We start from the raw sequence: 16,140 nt of genomic DNA on the forward strand, positions 1-16,140 counted from the left end.
ATGTGCTCCTTTTTGGACATGACCTATCATTCTGGAAAGCCTCTTGGAGGCCATCTACTATGAGACCTTTACCTAAACCAATCACCAAAGTGAAACATTTAGGTGTAGTTTTTGATTCTAAACTTATGTTCACTGACCACACAAATCAGCTTATTTCCTCCTGGTTTTTCCTTTTGAAGATACCGAAACAAATCTCCCCTACATTTCGTTTGATCTTCAGACAACACTTATTGTCTCTTTAGTGTTATCGGGCTGGATTACTGCAATGATTATATTTGGGTATGCAGCAAGGGTTACTAAAAAAGCACACTAGAGGCTGCAGTTTGCAGCAGTCTGGCTTCTGAAAAACATTAGAAAATATGAACCAGTCTCCAAGGGTTTGGAGGAGCTCCACTGGCTCCCGATAAAAAAACTGAGTGGCTTTTAAAGCACCCTGTAATGCACATAAGGCCCTTTATTGGATAGGACCAGAATATCAGAAGAAAAACATTCTAGAATATTCTCCCAGAAGATGCCTTTGATCTTCATGGCTAAAATTATGCAAGTTCCCAAGATCTCTAAAACTACCTGGGGTGGCAGACATTTTGTTCATGCCACCTCTTTGATTTGGAATCAAATGTCTCTGAGATGTTAATCTAATTTGTTGACTTTCAGAAAGCATTTAAAAAAAATGGCTTTCTTCTCTATCTTTGTAATGTTCATGCTTTTGCTCTGTCTCAGCAGTATTGTCTGGGTAAACAATAGTGTCAAGACGTCTTTGTGGATTCGTCACGCTTAACAAATACAAATCAAATCATTGCTCAGGTGACGTGGGACATCAAGAAGATAATGACAGAGTAGGAATGGAAAAGACGAGAGGGGAGCAAACAGGAAAGGCAACATATTATGGTCATATTTATGTAGGGGTTGCGTCGCTTTTGCACCACTCGACATGGTGCATGCACAATGCAACCCTAAAATGTAATTTATCAAGCCACAAAAGATCACTTTGCATTGCCCTGAGTGGCTTGATAAATCCAGAGTAATGCAACGCAGCACAAATCTCTGCTTTGCGTAACTCTGCCCCAGGGAGGTGTTCCATGGGCATTTTGACGTATTCCCATATTTGTTATCACAACGGAGAGCGAGAGACAAGCAAACCAGTTGCAGTCTCCCACTGACAATACTCACACACAAGAGCAACAGGTATTCTTAATGGATTTCAAGGGAGAGGAAGAACCCTTCTATTTGAGGATGTTAGTTTTTACCTCTGCAATATCCAAAGATATTGGAATAGACGCCTCACTCACTTATCGTGACATGCTTCATCACTGACGCCTATCCACACCCTGGTAAGATAGTACTACCAGGGCGGACTCAACCATAGGTGGAATGGGAGTTCTTATATAAAGTAAAAACTGGACAAACAGGGATCCAGAAGGGTGATTTGTTTTGTAGTGTAGTTCCTATATTCCCAATAGGCTCTGCGCATTGGAATAATATATTCAGCAGTGTAGACGTAGGACTGAGGTCGACTAGGTCTCTACTGACTATATTAGACTTAAGTTTTGCCAGCTAGCTCAGAGGTCACTAGAAACTTTCTCGAATAAACAAGGAGGAGTTTAACTTCCCTGGATAGACAAGAAGGGATTAGCTTCTGACAACCATATAACATGACAACTTTGCTCCCTCAGAATAAGAGTGTATCTCTAGAGTCGTGTGAAAACAAGAGACAGCTATTTCACTCAGTCAAGTGTGCATACTTAGTTTCACCAGAGTGCAGAGAAAAGAGAGACGGGCATTTTCAATAAAAGGTTGTTATTTATTGAGCAGTCTTCTTTCTCATACAAGAGAAATGAATTGCCACAATTGCAATATTCATAGCAAAGTAAAGTGCGTACAGTAAAAGGAGGATTAAGAAATAATACTGTAAAAGCATTGATTTGGTTTCTTAGCCACAAGATACTTTAAAATAGATAAAATATATACATACTTATATACATTGACTAACGTACTCAACTGGTGCTTCTAAATACGCCTACCCCGGTATACCTGACCTAAGCCTAATATGTGGGAAGGAGTAAGTAAGTAGCAGTGTAAGTTAAGTTGGTTTTTGCCAAGAATCTGAGTCAAGAATTCTCTCTAAGGTTTTAGTCAGCTCCGTACCTGGGTTAAATAAAAAGCAGGAGGTCTTGTATCTCTCTCTCAGGACTCGATATCCCAGTAACCCGTGAAGGTATCTGGAAACACCGGAGCTGGATTTCTCGGCAGGAGAAAAGACAGCGTCTCTCTCAGTGCGTCAAAGGGGAGGGGCAGCGTCCGTGGGCTCTCGCATCAGCTGGGCTCTCGGGCAAGTAGATAGCTGCTCTGCTCCAAAACCACCACCGTTTATTTGCTTAAGGCAACGTTGGTATATTTATACCTGAAAGGTGCCGGGTTTGACGTAAGGTTGGACATAAGACGTCAATGAAGATGTCACCAAGAACTGGTTGTTCTTAGAGTGCTCACAGGAGTTCTAGGACGAAATCAAAACAAAAGCAATGGGGAATTCCCAGGTTGCTGGAGGTTTGGTTTGTTTACAGAACTCGTTGTACTTTCTAGGAGCCTGGGGAAGTAGCCTTGCTTAATTTGGACAGCATGGGCTATGACTAAATATGGATATGATTCTTATGCCTTTATAAGGATATTATTCATTATAACCACATAAGGGCATAAATCAGGACTATCGAATTTAGGGTCCTAGATAGAACTACAACAGTTCAAAAAGTTCTCAAGCTATACCAAAGACTTTTCTTTATTTTAAGGGTACCTGGGGCATGGATAGAATCACAAAATCATGGGGTTCTATTGAATATAGTAATTCAATTATACCCACTGTGCCAACATGTTTCTGCCCGCTCCAAGAGCTTGATCGGGTCCGGGGCCTTCGTCAGGGCTGTGTTTTAGTGTATAACTTCTCTAATGTGCACTCACACCATGCACACTCATAAGGCCTAAAGCTTCCACCTGTCTTGGTCTTCTGTCCAGAGGTGTTTCCTGCAAGACGAGGTGTTGTTTAACTGAATCAAAAATTATCCTTTATTTTGTTCTATGATTTAGTTCCTTTCTTGGACGGAAATTCCTGTTACAATGTAGAAACATCCATGTATTTATATCTCATATTTGACAATACCTACATAAACCTTTATACTGGTGATTGCAGTGCTCCCACGTGAATGTGTGGTGATTTTTATTTTTTTTATCACAAATAATTGCTAACCGGTACTTCTGAGACGTGGGTTCTAGGGCCAGATGCACTACCATCGGCTTTGCGACTCGCAAATTGCAGAAAATTGAGACTCACAATTTGCGAGTTGCAGAAGCCAATGTACAACAGTGTCAGAGACACTGTTAGCGATTAATAATTGGATCGCAAAATGCGAGGCTCATGACTATTAATGAGCCCCTCGCAATTTGCAACCCCATTGGGAATGGCTGGCCCTCCCAGGGATGGTGACCTGCTGGGCTCAGCAGACCTCCATGTCTGGTGCTGCTTTTCAATATTGCATTTTTTTTTTTTAAATGAGCCCGTTTTACTTAAAGGAAAACGGGATGCATTGAAAAAAAAGAAAGATTTTCGTTTAATTTTTTAAGGGCACTGCCTGCCCTTAAAAAATATTTTTAGAGCCATTAACAAAGGGGAAGGGGTCCCATTTGTGACTCCATTACAACCGTCTTGAATAGGGCGGCAAATTGGAAGTGTTTTGCGACTGCAATTGCGGTGAAATGCTAAGAGACTACCCTAAAGGGAGTTGTAGTGTCCTGTCCCTTTGGTGTGTTGGACCCCTCTCTCTTTTTAGAGATACATTTAAAATTTAACCACGGACACAAAGTAGCTCAATGGGTTGAGCGTCTGATTCAGAGATTTTTGTGCAACATTTAACTCACTGGTTTGAATGTCCTTCAGCGTTGCATGTTTGAGAGATTTATAAACTAAGCACCAATATACCTGATAACAATTCAAATACTCTACAATATAACATCTATAGCTATTGTTATAGCATGAATTGCAGTGGTTTAAAACCCACTATTTAATGGAATGCTATTATCAATAGTTGCACAGGAATTGCATAATATCAGTGAATTATGTTTTTTAAACATCAGAGAGGAAGCCTTTAAACCTGTTTTCAGGTTTTGCCTACACAACGCTTGCACAGTACTTATATGATGTGTATTGTTTGCCACTCATAACTTCGCATTTGTATTTATGTGTCCCTTATCTCCTTGTGTCACTGCCCTTGAAATATTCTGATTGCTGGCAAAGTTAAAAGCTTTTTCTTTGGTGTCGCCCATGCTTTTAATTTGCATTTTTTTTTTCCGGAGTTTTATATAGCGCGAACTAGAACCGAACCGAATCAGTTATCAGAGCGCTTTACATAGCACCAGTTACGTTACTGAGAACACACTTTCATTTTTTAGGCACGGGGAGATTAAGTGATGTGCCCAGAATCACAGGGGGTTTTTGGCGTCGTTACCGAGACTCGAACCCAGATCCCCAGGTCCGAGGTCGAGCGCCTTAGCCGTTAGGCCAACCCCTCACCCCTCATTGTGACCCTGTTTCTCTGACATCGATTTATTTCTGTGCCCCCTAAGTTTCACTTTAATTCAGCAATCCTATAAGGTGAAGGAAGAATCTACATGAACCTCCTGTGAAGGAAGAAGCATTTAATAACAAGCATTGGCATAGCCAATAGGTCTCGCTTTTGGTACCTTATAAGTGTTGAGCCATGCAACAGTTGATGTTGTTGCACCAAGGATATTGTGCTGCATAACTAAATACTTATAAGGTCCCAAAAGCGAGACCTATTGGCTACGCATTGAGGACTGCTGTTGGGCCCCTGGGGCTCTGAGAAATCTTCACTATCTGCCAAATCTGTGCAAAAGAGAAGCAATACAAATGCATAATAAGAAACATGAAGCATAGAATTCAAAGCGACAGCAGCATTGCATGCACCCTATTCCAAACATTAGGGCTGATTCACAAAAGCATGTAAGAGTCCAGGAAGCAATACCACAGGAAGACTTTTAACCTACTCTGACATGCCTTTGCAATTCGGCTGTGAAACGTCCAACTCCCTATTAGCAAAGAGTGCACTAATTGTAAAATAATATTCTGTGAATATTCCCATATTATTCTCATGTTATATGTTTGGGGGCTGGGAGTAACTCACAAAGGTGTAGAAGAGTGCATTGAAGAGTTCTGCAGGATTCATGTTTTGCACACTCCTAAATGACTTTATGAGAGTTCCAGTTTCTTAACAGTGCTTGCAGTGTTGGGAATGCATTTTTGGAAAACAAATTTCAGACTTTAAAAATCATAACAGAAATGTCCTCTATCCGGTACTGAATACCTCTCACTTTACAGTATCTTTAGTAATCAAGCCAAGCTTAGGCACCAATGTTTGTATTTCAGAAAGATTTGAGATAAATATAAAATATATTATAGAATATAAAACAACACATCTATGTAAAACACAATGATTTTTCTCTGGGTACTGAAAACAGGCGGTATAATTAGAGGATCCAACAGCACTTTTTTGCAGACTTCCCAGGCCTGAACGGCTGAACCAACCAGACAGCAGGATTCCATTGACATTTAAACGTGCACATCCACACCCAAAGAATAATATGTTTTTTTAAGAAAATACCTATGACTGATAAAAACTCATGCCAGTACAGTCACAAATCACAACTGTTGGTTATCACAATTTTGACAGACTAGCCCTATTTTGTGTTCTTTCATTCCTTTAATGGTACTACTATGACAATACCCGGACTATCATAGGATTAGGAAATGTGAGGTGACAAATGATATCAACAATGTTTCACTTTTAAAAATAAAGGGGTGGAATGAAGTTAGGTAAGTGGTAGCATGGACCAGTTTTGAGATAGTGTAGTTTGAAGGGTTCCTTAAAGATGTCCTGTCCTAAAAACACAATTTTGACTGGAGATGTCCACCTCTGATTTACGTAATGTTGTGACTTTTTGCAATTTACCAACATTTCCAGGAGTACACATGGAAACCTACATCAGGTATAGGCTCCCAGGCGTACTCCTGGTAAGGTCAAGTGACCTCTCCAGGGGATGCTATTCCCCCTGCGTAGAGTTCTCCAAGGTAGAGAATTCCGCACAGGCAGAACAGGATGTCCTGTGCAAATTCACCTTTTTTTGTCTCTATATGGAAATAATTTTTCCCCAGGGGTAAAAAGATCTTCCATACACCCAAACCAAATCTGAGGGTGGTTCATTCCCTTCTTCCCTAGAAGGGGAGTAATTGATGACCCTTCCAGTATAGAAAGAGAAGGAAAGCAGTAGAGTGAGAAGGGGGAGGAAGAGGAGTAGGGTGGGAAGGGGAGAGAGAGGAGTGGGATGGGAAGGGGAGAGAGAGGAGAAGTGTCGGAAGGGGAGAGAGAGGAGTTTGTAAGTGCACACAAACACATGATTATGGTTGCTCCCAAAATTACAAGGCGACCATGCCTGGGGGCGCCTACCTCCCATTCCTTGAGTGGGACACATGGACACGGAGATGTCTACACTCACGGCGGGAACCTGCCCTGTAAAAGGGCTTACACCTGCCGGGAACACTTTTGTGGATGTGAAGGAGACAGTAAATGAGGCCAGGTTTGTGTTACTGCCACTGCTCCACAGCTTTTCTCTGAGAGTGCTCCAGGAAACCCATGGTGCACGGACCTGCAGTTACAGAGTTGTGCTTGGAAGTGCTTTGAGACAAACACCGGCCCTTGCCCTTGTCTCCAGTTCTTTTTTAAATAAATAATTTGTCCCACCGTCCAAAAGCAGTCCTTCTGCTCCAAACTTAACTTTCCCCCTCCTGCCACTGATTTTCACCCACCCTGCCCTTCTCCCAGTGTTTGTTGTTTTCTTCACCCCAAACCCCAGTACTCATTTTTTTACATGTTGCACAGCAGCCCTGGCTGCTCTCAAAAAAGCTTAAAGGTGACAAATAGTGCTATGCTGTGGTCAATGCTGACCGTGTCAAAGGGATTTTTTTCTTTTACTTTAAGTCATGTTGCACAGCAGTACAACTGCTGTGCAACATGTAAAACAATTGACAAATCCAAATGATTTTGCATAGGCTCATTCTATTAACTTTGTCAATGTTTCTTTACATTTTGCAGTTGAGCTGCTGTGCAATATATGTAAACAAAAAGCGATGTGACACGGACAATAAAAAAGACAATATATTTTGCATAGGAGCACATAGGTTTTATATTCAGGTCAGTTTTATTCAGCACCAACATCACCCCAAGGGTCACAACAACTTTATATTACACACCACCTTTTCAAATCAACTTATAATTTGCCTTGCTCAAACAGAACACAGTAGACAAATTCACTGACACCGTTGCATAGATCGCCTACACCTCCCAAATCGCCTCAGCATTCATACAAGCACACAGGTAACTAATCGCCTACACATTTAAACCTGCTTTTCACAGTTTTATTTTAGGGTCAGTTTTATACAGTGTCAACATCACCAGAAGGTGCAGGAGCGCATTTTATTACCACCAGTTACTACACAATATATTACCTTTCTCAAAAAACAAGTCATAGCACTTTTACGGAGTTTCTTTAACTTATATTGCACACCTGCTCATCAAGTTAAAACTTACAAAAAAACCTTAGTATTAATCACATATGCTAAACCTATTGCATTTGCCAATGCTTGTTTTAATTAAGAAATTAAAATTGCAGTTCTCAGTCAAAGGGATCATAAACTGAGATTAAAAAAGTATAACAAATATCTAACATTACCTGGGCAATGGTATATTGCAGCCAGATTTTAGAGAACTAGTTATGGTATTAACCACGTCATTAGATGGAGATTTGAAAGTTGTCAATATTAGGGCAGCCTCTGCATCAGATAAAGTCAGAGCATCTGATGCAGACAGTTCCTGATCTTTCAAGGGAAAGCCGTTGTGTTTGTGTTCAGATTAGAGCTCTTTACATAGCCTTTCCTAACATAATATTTCTTGTCAGAGCCACCTGCTGACTGTTTTTTTATAATTAGACTTCAATATCTGCAATTCTTTATCTTAGCAGGTTTAAGACAGGCAATACAAGTTTATTGACTTACACATCCAAACAGAGAAGGAACAGACTGCCAAAGAAGGGTCAGAATAAGTAAATAGAGGGCAGCCTAGAGCAGCTGTCAGATTGGTTTTGTTTACATTGAATCTGTGTCGCGTATTTAGTAAGGGCGTGATATGATGGGATTGTTTTCCAGGGACAATCCAAAATAATTTAAAGGAATTAAGAGATGGTCTTTCCAGGGTAAAGCAATTCCCCACCGATTCCAGCATGTGTTAGAATAGCTTTAAATAAGTGCTAAAGCTTGTCCTAATCTATGGGTAGCATCAGTGACTCATTGAGTGGCCCCCAATTCTTGACAAGATTCTAGAAAGTTAAACTTCGCTACTGTTTGGGTCAGAACGTAAACCCCTCAAAAATGTTAAAACATCCTGAAACTTGGAGAAGAAAAGGGGCAATTACCTCACATAATAATAAAATTAAAAGCAGGAACTGGGAGTACCGAGGCTATGGAGAAACACGATATACCAGTGGCGTAGCTAGACTTTTGGCTGCCTGTGGCGGCCCCCGTCTCTGCCGCCCTGTGAAGACCGCAGGTAAGAGCGGGGTGGGCGTGCTGGATATTCCCTATTTTGTTTGCCATGACAACCGCAGGTAAGAGTGGGGGGGGAAGGACGCGGCCCCAAAACTCTGACCGCCCCCCTCTTGCTACGCAACTGCAGTGTAGATGAAGAAAGTTAGCTTGCTTCAACAGTTAAAAGTTCAGTGGCCATGAAAGCACTGGCCAATGATGTAATACAAATGGAGGATTTAAAAATATTACCTAAACCACCGCCTTTTCGATCCAGGTGCTCAAGCTAGAACATTTTGAATGTGCCAGGCATAGCTTTGGGTATAGGGTCCCAACGAATTGGTTAACCATATTTAAAAAACAAAAAAAAAGGTCAGGCTTTAGGTGAACAATAAGGTCTCTGATTTTTATATTTTTTTGGCTGGTTTCTATCCTTCAGTAGTGTAGTTCCTATATTCCCATTAGGCTCTGCACATTGGAATAACATAAACAATAGTTTAGACGTAGGACCTAGGTCAACTGGGTCTCTATTTAATATGTTAAACTTAATTATGAATGCCAGCTAGCTCAGAGGTCACTAGAAACTTTCTTGAATTCACAAGAAGGGATTAGTTTCTGACAACCGCATAAACATGACAACTTTGCTCCCTCAAGAATAAGGAGTATACCTCCAGAGTCGCGGAAACAATAGATAGCTATTTTACTCAGTCAATCGTGCATGCTTAGTTTCACCACAAGTGCAGAGAAACAGAGAGACGGGCGTTTTCAATAAAAGAGGTTATTTATTAAACAGTCTTCTTTCTCATGCAAGAGAAGTGAATTGCTACAATCGCAAGACTTGTCACAAAGTAAAGTGCGTACAGTAAAAGGAGTATTATAAAATAATACTGTAAAAGCATAGTATGGTTTCTAAGCCATACGGTGTTTAAAATGGATAAAATACATACAATGATAAAATAATGACTAAACGTACTCAACTGGTGCTTCTAAGATACACCTACCCCGGTGTACCTAACCTAAGCCTAGTACATGGGAAGGAGTAAGTGAGATGTAATTTGAGTTAAGATAGTTTCTGCCAAGAATCTAAATCAAGAATTCTCTAAGGGTCTAATCAGCTCCGTACCTTGGTTATAGAATAAAGGAGGTTTTGTATCTCTCTCTCAGGAATCGAACTCCCAGCAACCCGCAAGGGTGACAGGGAAACACTGGAGCTGGATTTCTCGGCAGGAGAAAAGACAGGGTCTTTCTCAGTGCGTCAGCGGGAGGGTCGGCTTCCTTCGGCACTTGCTACAGCAGGGTGTCGGGCAAGTAGATAGTCGATCTGCTCCAAACCACCGTGTGTTTTGCTAGGGCAGATGCTGGTATATTTATACCTGGAAGGTGCCGAGTTTGACGTAAGGTTGGACATAAGACGTCACTAAGGACCTGCAGTTCTTTCAGGACTCCGGGAGTTCTAGGACAAATCAATACAGAAGCAGGGGGAATTCCCGGACTGCTGGAGGCTTGGTTTGTTTAAGAACACGTTGTGCTTTCTAGGAGTCTATGGGAGTAGCCTTGCCGTATTTGGACTGCATTGGCTATGTCTTAATATGGGTATGATTCTTATGCCTATATAAGGATATGATTTGATATAACCACATAAGGGCATAAATCGGGAATATTTAACTAGAGTCCTAGAGTCGTTTACAACACTTCCACTGCTCATTTTATTGAAGGTTTTTTTTTATGAAACACTCCATGAGAGTGCTTGTGTTTTGTAGCTCTCTCTTCCTGGGCTTTTCCCTCCACCAAATATTGATGCCCCTGTGCTTACCTCATCCAGTCTTTTTTTGTTTTTTTGTATTTGGTATTTCATTCTCTCTAAAGCGGCCTGCTATCATCTCTTGGGTCTCTCTTATTTAGCAGTACATGGTATCAGTTTCCTGTGTCTGCTTGACCTGCTCACACAGCTGAGCAAATGGTAAACCTTTGAGTTAGATCATCAGCATTCGTGTTCTTACAGGGGTGTGTTTTGAGGTTTTGGTGAAAATTCCACTCTCATTTTAAAAAATCAACAAGATTTAATGGTGTTTTATAGTTTTCATTGATGTATAGCTAGAGTGTCTACCTGCTTCAATAAACATCTGTAGTGTTAGGAATTAACTCATTTCATCTCTAATTCATCTATGGTGGTGTGTGTTTGATTTTCCTGTAGTTCGGCATACGCTCTACCTAAAGGATGCCTTGGAGTCCTGTTTCAAAATCTGTGATCTACAAAGCTTTAAGGGGTTTGGGTCCCTATGGGTGTTAGACCCAGTAGTAACTAAAAACACACATTGAAACAGGTCCCTTTGTGGCCCTATATTCATCTCCCTAAGTTTATGTGTAAATAACACTGATCGATTTCTGAGCAAAACATGTAAAAAACATTGAAGTAATCCATGTCAGCGATTTAGTTCCTGTTTTTTATTTCACATTTTTTTAACTTAATTTTGCATTTCCTAAGAGGATTAGCTATTTCCTGGATGCTGTGATTCTCTATTCATTTCTGAATTATTTTCTTGTGTAGCACATTAATCTATTAATCTATTAATCATCTCTAGGTGTTTATAATGGTACCACTATAGCGAACTCTGAGGCTGAAGACAGAGTGAGCTTTACTCAGTGCCTGTCAGTGGGTAAAAGAGGTGTTCAGAATAGATGGTCCTCTAGTCCTTGGCCTCTCTGCTGAGTGCACAGAGCAATGGTCACATTTCCAAGTTACAATTGGTATTCTGTGCAAATGTGTGTGAAAGTGGTACACAGTTGTCAAAATATTGACAAGGAAAAAGTAAAAGAAAATACAGTGCTTGTAAGTGAGTGGGTGCATTTTGTGTTTGGGCATGGAGGAGCGAAGGAGATGTGAGGAAGTGATTCAGGGTGAGTGAAAAGATGGTGCTGAGGAAGAAAGAGATGTAATGTAAAATATACAGAAGATGAGGTGTGGAGGGAAAAGGGGCGTGCATGTCTCACATAGAGCCCACATAACTGGAGTGGTTGAGTCACTGTGAAGGCTACTATGCCTTACACAAGTCTCAGTGGTGGTTAATTCATAGTCTCAACAAATTTCAGAATTGAAACATTTTCAATATGAATTATTTCCAACAAAATCATTGTTATTACTCCTTTATTTTAAACAGCTAACAACCATTGTCAAAGTCAACAGTCCAAGCTGGTTTTAGGTGTATGCCAGTTGTTGACTCATATATACCGATTCAATAACAGAAAGCTCAGAGAGGAACCAAAATACAGGTCGGATGGCACTATGGGAAACACGCAAATTCAGTTTACATGTTTAAACCACACTCTTAATTACATAGTCCATTCCCCTATTAGAGACCCCTGCTTTTTACATCCCACCTAAAGCCCTAGTGCTCTAGACATATGGAGTAAATCTGCTGAGTGACCGAGTTACAGTGCAGTTGTTTTTAAAGAAGGGAACCTTCTGTAATACCTAATGTACAGGCAGAGATCATTTACTGGGACAACCATTTTTTATACATCAAAAAAGTGTTTGCGGTATATACATAATGAGGCCAATAACGGCCATCAACACTAAATGGCGCCAAATACTAGTTGGTACATCGGCCTTGCCAAACCTTCTGACAGACTTTATTCACAGAACGTATATGGCCTGGAAGGGATATACATTTTGCATCGTCCCCACTCGACAGGCCACTATGTAGGATCCCTTAGAGGGGAAGCCCTAAACCTTGCCTACGACATGCAACGGGCTCCCTGCGACTCAGCCAGGTAGCATATCTTGGGGCGTGCTGCTTGCATTTACGCCTGAACTCTTGTGAAAGAGTTTGGGACCACTCTTGAAGATGAATGGAGAAAAAGATCAGGTTCACAGCTGTTGTTTCTGCTGGACAGAGGCACAATTGGGCTGTACCCCACAGAGGCCACAACTGTGTACAGATTCCCTAATACTTCCTTAGGTCTCTGCATGCAGTTTCTTTTCCAACCTCTTTGTAACACATTGCATCACGATGATCTGCCATACAAGAAACAAAACGCCTTCTTTTCCTTGCTGTAGGGCCCTATAGCCACACACCGGGCTGAAGGTCGGACTGACCGTACTGGGCATCAGGCGTTTCCCCGGGAGGCTGGTGGGGTGGGAGACTAGTTTTGTTACTTGGGGCTGGTTTCGCAGCTATGATGCAACATCGACCCCCAATAACTAAATCAGCAGTACTGTCGAGCATAATGACTCACTTCTCACTCTCACTGCGGAGCTGCATGTATACCTTGCCGTTTTCAGGCAACAATAAAAGTGTCAAGATTGATGTCTCTGGTGGTTTATCTTCCTGCTGGAGAGAGACATTGGAGTTTTGTCTATTGGTAGTTTTGACTCATCTAACGTAGTGTAGAGAATTAATATGCCTGCTACAAAGAATGTGTAGCATACACATCCCAGAAGTGTATTTAATGTGCATAGCTCAGTGGGTTACTGCTTTTATCACAAAGATCCTTTGGTTACCTGCAATTCATAACTTACAATCGTATTAAATCCAGCACAGTGAGCTATGAACTGCCATCAAAGAGATGCATGCAAACTGCATGGTACAGGTGCGAAAGGTATATTTTCCCACAGTCTTTTATTATCGTAACGGTGCTAAAATGGGTTTGGATAGAAATACATTCTTATTAGTAAATCTAACCACTGTGTTACCTTTTGAATCCTGAGTTTGTGCTTCATCTGACCAAGCACTCGTAAAAAATTCCTACCAGTATGGATGACATGTAAATCCTACACCTTGACTTATGTAACATTTTCTAAACACTGATTTACAAACGTATGGTTCATTGTCTGTATGTGTGCATGATGTAAAGTGTTCCAATTCCCTATACTGGTATGAGAGGCACTATAAAACAAATTAAATACACGTGAGAGAGGGGCTATAGAGAAATTAGAGGCACTCTTAAAGAGTGACAGTGAAGGAATCATTGCAGGGCCGAAATAAGATTGTTGCATCCTGTGCACTGCAAGGTCATCATTTATTGTGCTCTAAAGTTAATAGAATTGACTATATAATTAAAATGTGTTGTACAATGCACCATTTTTGTAACTGTTTTCCAAACTTTCCTGGTGGAGAGAACACCACCCCCCCCCCCCTCCCAAATCCCCTTTGTCGTGGTCAAGCTTGCTTGCTGTGCTCGCTCACTATGCATCGTACGGTAGCTGGTCTGACAAACGAATGAATGATTGTCTGTTTTGTATTTAGTTATTTAAAACCATTACAACACTACAACATGAATTTCAAAGATATAAGTCTACAACATTTGTCTGGGCTGCTTTGGGTTTTCAGTTCGGGCCTGACAGTGATCCCCTAATGCCCAAAGGTGTCACCCCAGAGAGTTTGTCTCGGAGTAGATTTCTGTGCATTCTACACTTATAGAATCTTTGGGGTCCTACATACTCGGAAATACATTCCTTAAAATACGAAGAGCAGGGAGATTTTTAAATTTTGAATGGAAGAATGAAAACAGCAGCATGTGTAAAAGGATGAACATCAAATGTTTGTCTATTGAAATGGTGGTTGGAGAGCCGAGCAATTAAGTCAGCGCCGGTTGTTTTCCTCTGGTTTCCTTAGATTTCCCTTCCCAACCTCAGGTGCAAGTGTAGTGATATTATTGGCTGAATGACAGCCAGAACCGGAGGCCTTAAGGGCACAGAAACGAGCAAGGGGATTCTTTTAATGAGAAACGGGGATGAGACGCTTTCTCAAAATAATCTGGATGCAATTTCCCTTTGTTTGGGAAAGTAATTAAAATTAATCCAAAAGGGAACAGTAGCTCAAGTGGAACGGATCTCCTTACAGGAAATATATCAGACTTTCATATGGGTACTTCTGTATTACGACCACAGCTATAAGCATACTTGGCCATTGTATGCAGGTGGGTCTTCGTACCCGTGCACAGTTAAATGGTCTTCCTTATAAAGTTCGTGGCCCAATGAACATCTAGTTAAACACTATGAACTATGACCTTGAGTCCAAAAAGGGTGGTGAATTCAAATGCGTACACCAATGAGTTTGTGCAGAGATTGGAAGTCCGAATTTTGCTGTAAACACATCACCCCCTGCACATTTTCCTGACAAATTTCGGCTTTGGTTTTAATCCTGTGATAAAATGTGCTTGAAAAATTAACTCCCCGAAATTTGTGGGAAGAAAATGTGTGGAAAAACTCTGATAGCTGCAAACATAGGTGCCACAAATACCTCTTTTCTCATGTAATACCTCATTTTCCGATGGCAAACTCGTAATTAGAAGTATTTCTAGCATCCAGCAAATACCTAAACCCGGGTAGTCGGTAGTTACTAGGTGGTACATACCATCTAGTTCAGTCAAAATCAGAATAAGGACCAGTATAGTAGCAGCTGAACAAAGTACACAACCATGAAGAAATAAAACCAGCTGCCTTTAAAAAAAAATCAAGTGTGATACAAATAGAAATGTACTGGAGAAATGATAACCCACTGCCACAGTGTTTGGGGACTTCTAGCCGCAGTATCCAGTGCTCCAGGAGGTGCCCAAGTAGAGGCAAGGGGAGTAGACCCCTCTGCTCTTCAAAAGCGCCAACACTATCCCCCAGTGCTGGATGCCTGTGGGCTGTGCACACGCAAAGCCCAGGCCAAGGGCGAGCCCACCTGTACCCCTCAGCGCCAGCAAGAGGCAGGGTATGGCCACCCCCCTGGTTCTATGGTTGGACACAGTTTCCATTATCTGGGAAGAATTTTAATATTATCTGGCTGATTACTCACCTACCGTCCTGATCTTCCCCTTTGTGAGTTGTTTGATGAAGGGGGAGTGTGCTATGACTCAAGTAGTGGAATGGTCCTCACCATTATTAGCTGCCCATAGCCAAACAAATTATAGCTGCTAGCATTTGGAGGTCTGCCAGTAGACTACTTGCTTAGCTCAATCAAATTTTGAACTCTGATGCTAAGTACACGCCAAAAAACACCATTGTATAATTGCTGTAAAGTAAGTAACGAGGAGCTTGATGGGCGCCCCTGACTTCACTATTTACAGACTTTGCATCTACCTCTTTGCTATAGGATAGGCAAATGGAAAGTATCTCTGCAGATATAGGAAGGTCACAGTCAGGTGTAGCCCAAAAGACTCCATCCCTAATGGCCTCTCTAAGTCGTAATTCTTTCTTACCTAACTATAATAGTAGGGCCAGTTGATGATGAAATGAGCACATGTGAGGAGAGGTTGGGTATTCGGTCTGCTACTACTGTATCAACAGTAACTCCTGCGGTTCTTTCTGTGGAAACCCACACAATGGGTCTTGATGAGTCAAAGCGCTGCAGGAGGGATTATCTCAGCCTGTTACTATTTCAACTGTTATTGCAGATGTTCATCAATTGAAGCCGGCATTTAGGACCGGGACTTCTTCTGTGGACTGGGGTCCTCCAGCACCAAAATGTAAAAAAGGCAAAAGGGCAGAAATAGCTACTGTGCGGACTGGAACT

The sequence above is a fragment of the Lissotriton helveticus genome, chromosome 12, assembly GCF_964261635.1.
Source record: "Lissotriton helveticus chromosome 12, aLisHel1.1, whole genome shotgun sequence".
Lineage (NCBI taxonomy): Eukaryota > Metazoa > Chordata > Amphibia > Caudata > Salamandridae > Lissotriton > Lissotriton helveticus.